At 44.4% G+C, this 11,435-nt stretch overlaps 1 long non-coding RNA gene across 2 annotated transcripts; it reads right to left on the reverse strand.

Moving 5' to 3' along the window:
* Positions 1-4,414: 4,414 nt before the first annotated feature.
* Positions 4,415-9,411, reverse strand: LOC119307761. 2 transcript variants are annotated; one of them, XR_005149515.1, is made up of 3 exons: positions 5,669-9,411; positions 5,502-5,589; positions 4,415-4,799 (listed from the first exon to the last, which is right to left on the reverse strand). It is a non-coding gene; the product is annotated as an uncharacterized LOC119307761 (long non-coding RNA). The 2 variants fall into 2 exon arrangements; XR_005149514.1 differs by having other exon boundaries at positions 5,502-9,411.
* Between the last annotated feature and the right edge of the window lie 2,024 nt (positions 9,412-11,435).

The raw sequence follows: 11,435 nt of genomic DNA on the forward strand, positions 1-11,435 counted from the left end.
CGGCTCTCCAAAACATTGGTTCGCCCGGGAAAAACAAGAAGATCGCCGCGACATATCGACACCACACTGGCAACCGATAATGGTACTCCTCTTCCCTTATTCATGCAAATCTTACGTGTCTGCTTGCACGGTATTCATCCCACAGAAGACACTAGTTGACCGCTTCTTCTTCATACTAGATGTTCCTAGTAAATCGCGATGCACAAGGTTTCTCCTCATATACTATTTCACCTTAGCTAGAGGTCCGTCGCCCCCCTGAATTTCAATCTCTGGCCAGTTGATTCCCAATTAACGGAAGCATTCCCCGGCGTAATAGGCGCTAGTACGCCTATTATGCCGGGGAAGCAGTGCCTTGGTGTTTATCTTAGGGGCGTGTGCGGCCTCGAGCTACTGGCGCCCGATCTGGAGGTCGGCCGGGATTAAAGGGATGGCCTGGGGCACTGCCAAGCATGGCAGTGGTGTAAGGTCTAGGGGAGGGCGGGGCGGCGGAGGCAGGGGTCTGGGCCGGCGGTCGCTGGCGGTTCGAGAAGATTGTCTAGAGTGACTGACGGGAGGTAGACGAAGGCCATCTGCCTGTTCCTTATAGATCGGACGGTTCATTAGAAAAATTGACTGGCCTATTTATTTTCAATCGACTGTTATCTTAGATATGACCACATGTGGTGGTGTGCTGGAGGAGTACCTGCATTTCATGTGCTCATATATTACAAAATCATACGGAGTAGAATCTAATTTTGTTTGCCATGCAATGTTGTAGGGCTATCCTATGTCTCCTGTCATTTATTTTTCAGCCACCTGCTATCTGGTACTTTTACAGTGCACTAGTTCTTCACACACTTCACCCATACTCTCAATATTGTGTTTTTATGCAAGGATATTTCAGAGTCTGCCTCGAGAGAAGAAAAAAAAGATAAGAGAGAAGTTGACCCAACTTTATTCGCGGTTAGGCACGACACGTTACAACACTATAAAGGTTGCAGTGTCAGCAGATGGAGACGGTAAACGTAGCTCTGGAGTTGATGACCTCGCTCGCAATGAACCACCATCTCAGGTGCTTGGTTTAACTTCGCGGTGTCATATGTGGTTGCATGTTCCATATGGTGTCTAGCTTGTATTCGAAAGGCCGAAGTCGGTCTTTGGGGCTGTTTGGTTCTAGGCCTAGCATTGTGTCACGCCCAATATTCGATACTATCCTAAAGAGACTCGAAGGTCCCACCAAGGATAGAACCGCATATTGAAACGCTTTTGCAAGGTGGATATCATTACATCAACATTACATAATAGATGGGGATACATACAAGAGGCATACAATGCCACACGAATACAACATCATCATACATAAGATCAACATCTGACTATGGATGAAACACAAATAGAAACTCAAACGACATCCACCCTGCTAGCCCAGGCTGCCGACCTGGAACCTATCCCCTGATCGAAGAAGAAGCAGAAGAGGAACTCCCAAAACAACCAAACATCGCTCTCGCGTCATGATCATCGCATAAACCTATACCTGCAACTGTTGTTTTAGTAATCTGTGAGCCACGAGGACTCAGCAATCCCATTACCATGGGTATCAAGACTAGCAAAGCTTAAAGGGAAAGGAAGGGGTAAAGTGGTGAGGTTGCGGCAACGACTAAGCATATATGGTGGCTAACATACACAAATAAGAGCGAGAAGAGAGAAAGCGGAACTGTCGTGAAGCTAGCAATGATCAAGAAGTGATCCTGAACTCCTACTTACGTCAAACATAACCCAAAACCGTGTTCACTTCCCGGACTCCGCCGAGAAGAGACCATCACGGCTACACACACGGTTGAAGCGTTTTAATTCGGATCTGATGTCAAGTTATCTACAACCGGACATTAACAAATTCCCATCTGCCGCATAACCGCGGGCACGGCTTTCGAAAGATTATACCCTGCAGGGGTGTCCCAACTTATCCCATGATAAAATCTCGCGATCAACGAAGGATATACCTTCTCCCAGGAAGACGTGATCAGACTCGGAATCCCGGTTTACAAGACATTTCGACAATGGTAAAACAAGACCAGCAAGACCGCCCGATGCGCCGACAATCCTGATAGGAGCTGCACATATCTCGTTCTCAGGGCAACACCGGATGAACACTACGTACAACTAAAACCAGACCTCAAGTTTCCCCGAGGTGGCGCTGCAAGTGGCTCTGGTTCGGACCAACACTTAGACAAGCATTGGCGCGGGGGGGCTATAATAAAGATGACCCTTGGGTTAAGTACTCCCAAGGGAAAAGAAGGTGGTGGTGAGGAAAATGGTAAAACCAAGGTTGGGCCTTGCTGGAAGAGTTTTATTCAAAGTGAACTGTCAAGGGGATCCCATAAATCACCCAACCGCGTAAGGAACGCAAAATCCGGGAACATAACACCGGTATGACGGAAACTAGGGCGGCAAGAGTGGAACAAAACACCAGGCATAAGGCCGAGCCTTCCACCCTTTACCAAGTATATAGATGCATTAATTAAATAAGAGATATTGTGATATCCCAACATAAACCTGTCCACCATGGAGCAATCTTCAACTTCACCTGCAACTAACAACGCTATAAGTGGGGCCGAGCAAAGCGGTAACATAGCCAAGCAATGATTTGCTAGGAAGGGTGTCAAAGATTAGAGGTTCATGGCAATTGGGAGGCTTGATAAACATGTGATAGGTAGCGCAGCATAGCGATAGAACGAAGCAACTAGCATAGCGATGATAGTAGTGAGATCCAGGGTAGCGGTCATCTTGCCTGAAATCCCGCAAGGAAGAAGAACGAGTCCATGAAGAAGATGAAGCCACGAAGACGAACCAAGCGTAGACGAACGATTCCTCACGATCACAACGAAACGGGAACTGTCGAGAAGAAGCACACAACATGGTAAACACACCACACATATACAAGACATGATGCTCAACCAAGTATCATCCAAGGCAAGACTACATGAAGCTACTCATGGCAAGAGATGATGAAAACAAGAACAACACATCAAGGCAAGTTTAAATGAGGCCGGAAGCAACATATAATAATTCTGATAAGTCCTCATATGCAAATTTCGAAATTGGTCCAGATCTGAATAAACCTTATGTTCAAGTTGTTAAATAGCAAGTTAAGATGCACCAAGATGATCTACACGAGATTCTAGTCAAGTTACATATAAAGTTCATTTAATTCGGAGCTACGGCCTAGAAGATAGGAGCAAAACAAGTCAAACATGGCATTAATGCAAAATGCACCCAAACATCAAGAAAACACCTCAAAACAAGGATGCAACATGATAATATGAAACTACATGCAATTCTAAGCAAGCTTCATTGTAACACCCCAGATGTAACTTTCCATCTTTGTAACTCTAACTCTTGCCTTTTTCGGCTATGTGATATGATATTCCCTCCGTGGTTGGGTTTTGTCTTTTATTTTGCATTTTATTCATGTCATGCATATTATATCATGTCATCTTATGCATCTCATTTGCATACGTGTTCGTCTCATGCATCCGAGCATTTCCCCCGTTGTCCGTTTCGCAATCCGACACTCCCACATGCACCGGTGCACTCCTCTTGTCTCTTTTCGTGTGCGGGTGTTGAACGTTCTCGGAATAGACCAAGTCTTGCCAAGTGGCCCTGGTATAGCACCGGTAGACCACCTGTCAAGTTTCGGGTCATTTGGAGCTCGTTTGGTACTCCAACGGTTAACCGTATAACCGCAAAGGCCTCTTTTGTGTTGCAGCCCAACACCCCTCAAAAGCAGCCCAATAACCCATCTAAGTCACTTCCATGCTCTCTGTCATCGGATCACGATCGTGTGGGCGAAAACTACACCTCATTTGGACACTCCTAGCTCCCTCTACCTATAAATATAGTCTCTCCCCGAAATTCACGGGCAAACCCTAGACGAAATCATCCCTGTCGCCACCGGACACGTCCGGCCGCCGCCGGATGAATCCCGCCGCCGTCCGTGTCCAACCGTAGCGCAACACGTGTCGCTCGTCCGCCGCCCACCGTGCCGGCCCGCCGAGCCCGCGCCAGGCCCCCGCGGCCCGCCTCCACCTCCGCCGGACCTCGCCGCGCCGTCGCCCGTCGTCCTCCGCACCGCCGTCGTCCTCCGGCGACACCCGCGCCCTCCGACGAACTCGCGCCGGCCGTCCTTGATCCGCGTGCCCGGATCCAGATCCACCTAGGTTGACTTCTCCCCCGAAATTCGTCTGTCTTATCTGTCATTAATTTTGTAGCATGTTCATCACACCACAACTTTGCACCCGTGGCTCCGTTTTGAGCGTGTAGCATACCGAATTGTTCGTCTCGAAGAGTACATCATTTCTTCTCACTAGATGACCCCGTTGCGCCAATGGCGCAAGAAGCGAATTAGAAAAAATGTTAGTAGTGAGTAAGTAGGAGATGTAACTGAAAATATAATGCAATGTGGATTGTATTACATCATATATTAACCACAAATCATGAAATCAATAGCAGAGAACCAAATAATGCCACCACCTCTGTACTAACAACCAACATTTTAGCATAAGGAGTATCACAGGAGTGTTTACTTGCACATCAGGAGTATCACAATTACAACTAAAGAGGCATTGTCCTCACTGATATCCCTGAGCCCTTCACATCAGGAGTATCACAATTACAACTAGCAACTTCTTCCTCAAGCTCTGCACATGACCCTCAGTTACGAACCTCGTCCCTCAGCTATGATTATTTCAAGATGAAATCAACATGCTATTTCTCTCACATGGAACATGTTCAGAATTTAGTCAGTCTCATTAATCTTTCAGCTACAAAGGCAGAAAAAAAATGGCACGATCAATAACTAAAAAAACTGGAATAATAATGCTTATAGCATTAAAAACAGAGAAAGTGAATTGAGGACAATAGAACAATTATTTGTAACAACGGCAAGCTTGGCTGATGCAAAATGATCACTCTGAAACTATATCTTTAGAACCAAATTAAAAAGGAACAAAATAATCTAATACTCCCTCCGTTCCAAAATAATTATCTCAACTTTGTACAAAAACATCATGTATCTTTAGGACCAATTTTTAGACCATGGTACCACATAAATCAAGAATTAGACATATCAGATTGCAACGTATTCATTGTCAGTTACCAATCATGTCACACCAAGGATTTGCACATATAACCTGAAATACTGCAGCTACCTTGAAGTCTGAAATCTATCGGGTGACAGACAAAAGCAATACCACCAATCCTTATTCTTATTGGACGAGCACAAGATTTATGAAAAGATAACACACAAAAAATCCTATTTGGTTTCTGGATGCATGCACTTTCTGGATTGTGCACATCAAAGCATGGAATAACATTCCTAGGAGAGCCATTGTAGCACAACGAAGTAAACCAAAAATCAAAAAAGAGAAGTGAGTTTTATCATGTAATTTAGCAATGTATCAGCCCACCCATTTTTTTCCAGAGACCAAAGAAAATGACAAAAGTTTCCTTATTCTTTCCTGTACCTTTGTACCAGAATGCTCTCTATTTACGAGCGCCACACAGACTATTTCCACTTGGCGGCAGGTTGGACACAGCAATCCTCGCCACGAGCTGCAGATGAACCACACACGCACATACGTCAGGCCAGGTTGCACGAACACGGGCGCCGTGAGGGGGGAACAGAACGGACCAGAAGGGGAGAGACATATCGAAAGAGGGAAGGTACGGAGGCATAGTCAGGCTGGGAGGCGGTGAGCGCGGCGGCGGTCTCGGCGGCGAGCTCGTCGAGCTGGCTGGTGGTGATGCCCATGTATACCCTGACGCAGACCTTCTGCGTGACGAACACGGGGTCGCAGTGCTCCTGGCTGAGCCCAGCTGAGCTTCTTGAGCCGCACCATGATCTTGTCGAAGTGCGCCGTCTCATACGCTTGGCACCTTCCAGCCGGATCTATCATTGCTCAGCCATCTGAGCTCCCTTGGGCAGATTACATAAAAGAAATCCTAAATTCATAAAAAGTGTTAAGGTGTAGATTGAGCTTTTTTTTTGTGGGGAAGGTGTAGATTGAGCTTACTGGGCCAGATGACTAAACTATGTACACCTACCACAGATCCTTCCACCTAGAGCGAGAAACAGTTTTAAGTAAAGAAAAGCAGAAACGATTGTTAAGGAGGCAATGAAAGTAACTAATCAAAAGGGAAACATGCAAGGCAAAATATATACCCATTCCAAAATCAACCTCCAATGTACACACTTGCAAATTCGTTTAGACGTTCTGCAGGTGCCATTTATAAAATATTCAAGGCTCAATAAAATTTGAAACCTCATGACCTCTTACAAGCAGATGATCTACGACATGAGATGAATAACTTGTAGGCTATGCTATAGGTGAATAACTTGTAAGCTATGCTCTAGGTGATACAACCTTCGTGGAAAAACATACATAGAATGCAACAATACAAAAATGAGTACCACGAAAATGATTTATGGACAGTAAACAATTCCAATGCTTAGGATCTCTGTTATGTGTAGATTTCATGCTAGTAGAAACTACCGGCTAGCCAAGGTGAAGTAGGAAATGCTTGGCACATGATACTCGTATATTTTTCTTCGTTTCAGTAAACATAGTAACCACAAGTCTCCAACACCAGCAAGGCAGCAAGCAAATAGGCTCACCCATCCACAAAGATCCAAATAAGGAGCTCTGAGAACACGGCCGCCAGTAGAAGTTAGAAAAATAATAAGTTTTGCGAACATGATTTAGTACAATGCTCTCAATATATGCTAAATATCAATTTCACTCCGATTACCTAAAATATTCAAGTTTTGTATTAAGTTTTAGAAAGACATCAATTGTGAAAATGCACGAGGTCTAAGAAATTAAACTATGTGGTGAATTGCAATAACAAATTGGAAAGAACAGAAAATTAGAAATATTGACCAAGGAGTTCCATGATACACATGGGAGTGAAATTAATTACTGTACCAATTCATAGCCTTCAGTGGAAAAATGTTAGATAGCAAGTCCAAACTTGAATAAGCATATATCTATCTGAACAACAGGAGAAAAGCAGAGCAAGTTCTAATAATGCAGATCCAAGCAGCTTTATGTAGTGATGAAAAAAGAACACAAGCTTTGATAAGACAAAATATAGGCATGTCCAGTAAAATCTTAGTATCATTCTTCAGTTTTTTGATCCGTGGATAACCTGAAATTAACTACACGTACAGGTCAAAAGTCCAAAGTTCTGAGAAAGCTCCTTCCTTATTCTAATTTACAAGAACAATACAAGCAGGAAAAGAGAAAACCCCATCAAATTACTTTATGTGGCACATATGGTACTATGGAAGAAGCTCCAAAACAAACCACTACATGTCACGAAATTGAATGGGCAACAGAAAATACATAAAAAAAAGGAACAAATAATTGGCAGAGGAAAGCTGGGAAGCAATGAGATGAAGAACAAAAGTACCTTGACGGAAGACATTTTTCACAAATAAAGACGGCACAACTGCGCACTCCCTAGTCCAAACAGAGCATATCCATGAACGAGCAGCGTGGCATCTGAAACAAAGAATTAGAAGTAACAAAGGGAAATATATGGGACATGTCTCACCGTTGTGACCGGAGGGATACTTCCAGGTGTAGCAAATGAGGAAACCAATTACAACACCATAATTGTGAAAAACGACAACACGCACATTCGAGTAAGAACATAAGGTCGGCAATGGAAATTTTTAAAGATATTTTTATCTCACGATTTCAGTTTGTAAAGAGTTAGACGTCACAATGTGTGCAGGTTTGGGCAAGCCATAAGTTGTTTCAGGAAGTAACCTTATGTTACAACTACTGACGAAGCTGGAATAAAATATTGGCAAAATAGAAAACAAAAATCTTCAACAAGTTGACATTCATGAGAAACCATACTTGATCAACTGTCTACACAACGCAAAGATCATAAGTACACTTATGTGATGTGTTGACGTGTTCTGCAGTTCAATTCCGGCCGGTCTAGTAAACAACCTATAAAAGGCATTGATTTAGTCTAATTAAAAATCTAAAACACACAATAATTATGAAAGGAACAATCTGACAGTAAAGAAGACTTGCAGATATGACAGTTCAGGAGAAAGGGACACAGATTGATTATTAAGGCTTCAGTGAGATATTGAAAGGGAGTAAGATTATGAGGACCAACTGATGTATTGGTTGAAAGTAGAGAACCAGAAAAGGAAGTAGCAGCAAATCCAAACACTTTATCCTTATGATGAACAACATCTACACTGCTAAGTGTTAACAGGATAGCAAGCTCTCCAATATTCAAGGTCCTTCTTGTTAAGAGTGTCGTTCAGCCTATGTATCTGTGGAATGAGGACTTAAATTTTAGCAAAACAACAATGGGATCTCCATCTCCGAGATTTCAGTGCTAATATACCAACCAATTTGTCTGTAGCTGATAGTCTTCTGGGCTGCAGAATATGTACGTAGTATGCTACCCGACAAAATAATTATCACAATATGTACTACGCATTGCAGTGACACAAATTCCAAGCTCTCCTCTCGAGCTAAAAGAAGAGAAACTACATAGAGGTATTTGTGAATCAGGAATGGGGGGGGAGGAGAACACTCGATTTCAGAATAACTATGGGATGCAGCCTCATGCGTGTGAACTAAATCACAAAGAAACAACTATCTAATTTGGTAAAGGACACTTCAGATCTAGCAAATAACACACATGTGCAAGCACACGTCCAACTAAAAAGGCCAAGCGTGAGGTAAATCTGGCATAGAAAAGGGGATCAAGATAGGGTTCAGGGGGATTTGATGTCCTAACCTTTTGGCATGATTTTACCTAGGAGGAGGACGTGAGGTGGAGCAGGCAGTCCTGGGAGCAGGTGTGGTGGCCGCCGCCTGCCTGAGCAGCGCCAGTTCACGCCAGCACCGCGCGGCCAGTGGTAGCTGCAGATAAGTGCGCCCCTCTGAATAGGACACAAGCGGGCTGTTGGAGCGCGCGGAAGAGGAGGCCACAGCCGGATCCAGCCTCCCCACGGGAGAGGAGGCCACGGCTGTATTTGGCACCGGCGGCTGTCGAGGGAGCAGGCGGGGCTAGAGACTGAGAAGGAAGGAGAGGAGGGACTCAGCCATGCCCCTGCTGCTGCTTGCCCCCGTCGTCGATCTTTCGTCCACCTCGCGGAGACGCGCCTCTTGGCAAGCAACGGCAAGAGGAAGAGACCTCACATACCCGTCGCCGGGAAGCTCGCCTCCACACCCGTGCACCTCGGATCCCGGGGCGGACGAGATGCGCGCGGGGTGGGAGAGGCGACGTGCAAATGGAGAAGGAGGCGAGGAGGCGGCGTGGACGAAGGAGGAGGCGAGGAGGCGGGTAGGGTTCGTGGGGAAGACGCCCTTTTCTTTTCCTGCCGCTGCCTGCCCCTTTTTCTTTCCCTGCCGCTGCCCGCTCTCGCTGGCTGCTCGCTCGCTCGCTCGCTGCACTATTCATAGCGCAAAAAAGAAGACGTGGCCAATGCCGCTAGTTGGGCGAGTGCCTTCATCTTTTACTATGCAAATTGCATCATTTTTATTTGATTTCATCCTGATGCCCGAAATGCTGTTGTAAGAGTGCTTCATAATGTTAGTTTCAGATTTTTATCAGAACATGCACTTTTGTCATTTTTGCCATGATTGATGTGTGCATCCTATGTACTTGATCCCTACATGTGAGTTGAACTATGCCATGTCTTCTTTACAGAGGTGCTTACCATGTATTTTTGTGATCAATGTAGTGACTAGCACAAGCATGCAAACTAGGCTTCGTGATATTGCTGATTTTAGTCCCTGTTCTGCTGTTATTTTGATGCCATATAAACTTGATTCTACAGAGAAATCCATGCATATTTTGAGATACTTCACTAAGGGTGTTTTGAACATATGGTTATGCTATATCCATCCATGCCCCTGGTTGCAATTATGGAGTAGTCTAGCATGTTATTTTCGTGCTCTACTTTTACTTCAAAATGTTTCCTGGCAGATTGTTTACATGTTATTCAATTTTGCCAAGTTTGTTGTAGTTGATCCGTGTATGCTATGATGTTGTTCTTGCCATGTATAGCTTCTATGTAATGTATTCTTGATGGATGTATGCTTAGTTTATCATGAAATGCTCTGTAGTGAGTGCATCGAGCTCGCGAAGGTGCCTTCGTAATTCTGTCAATGCCATGCTTTGTTTGCTGAATCTGTTAACGAAACTTGCTATGTTCACATGGGTGCCATCATATTCTCTGGTCCTTTTTGGCTTATGGTCAGTAAGGGACTTTTGATCTATGCTTTGAGTAGATTCATGCCATGTCTTGTTTTGCTATTATAAGTTCCTGTAGCATGTTGATATCTTGCTCTGAACATCGCTTCGTGATGCTATTTATGCCATGACCAACCTGATATTTTTTGCACTTTCACCATGCTTGTTTGAACCTGTTATGATGTGATTTAGCCGTAGCTCAGTGTTCCTCTTTTGTTAAGCATCTCCTTTAGATCACTGCCATATGTTTTATTTTTATGTTAGGGTGCTGTAGCTTAGTTTCTTGTTGCATGCTAAGTAGCATCGTGCTGTTAATCGCAGCTTTGTGCCATTCTTGTTTTGCTTGCCATTTGCAAACCATGCATTCGTTCCCGGTGATCCTTATATCGATTTCAACCGAAATCATCTCATCTTTCCAGTGGCATACTTGGTTGGCCAAGTTGATGCCTTGTTCATCATTTTTCCTCCTGAAGCACGCATATGCTTTGCATATCACATCTCGCATATCATGACATGTATTGCATCATGTTGCTTGTGCATTGCACGTGATTTATTGTGGTTCCTTTACTTGTGTTCTTGCTTTGGGTAGAGACGGGAGACGAGTATGTGCACGAGGAACCTGTTGAGTACGCTAACGAGGATCAAGCCTTCGACAACTCTGAGAACCTTGCAGGCAAGATGACCATACCTTCGATATCACTTCTATCTTTGCTTGCTAGTACTCGCTCTATCGCTATGTTAGCTCTACCTGCCACTGTTTATCATGCCTCCCTATTGCCATGTCAAACCTATAACCATCCTTTCCTAGCAAACCGTTGTTTGGCTATGTTACCGCTTTTGCTCAGCCCCTCTTATAGCGTTGCTAGTCGCAGGTGAAGATGAAGTTTGTTCCTGGTCGGAACATGGATATTTGGGATATCACAATATCTCCTGTTTAATTAATGCACCTTATATACTTGGTAAAGGGTGGAAGGCTCGGCCTTATGCCTGGTGACTTGTTCCACGCTTGCCGCCCTAATTTCCGTCATACCGGTGTTATGTTCCTTGATTTTACGTTCCTTACACGGTTGGGTGATTTATGGGACCCCCTTGACAGTTCGCTTTGAATAAAACTCCTCCAGCAAGGCCCAAACTTGGTTTTACCATTTGCCACCTAAGCCCTT

Source organism: Triticum dicoccoides, chromosome 5B (genome assembly GCF_002162155.2).
Source record: "Triticum dicoccoides isolate Atlit2015 ecotype Zavitan chromosome 5B, WEW_v2.0, whole genome shotgun sequence".
Lineage (NCBI taxonomy): Eukaryota > Viridiplantae > Streptophyta > Magnoliopsida > Poales > Poaceae > Triticum > Triticum dicoccoides.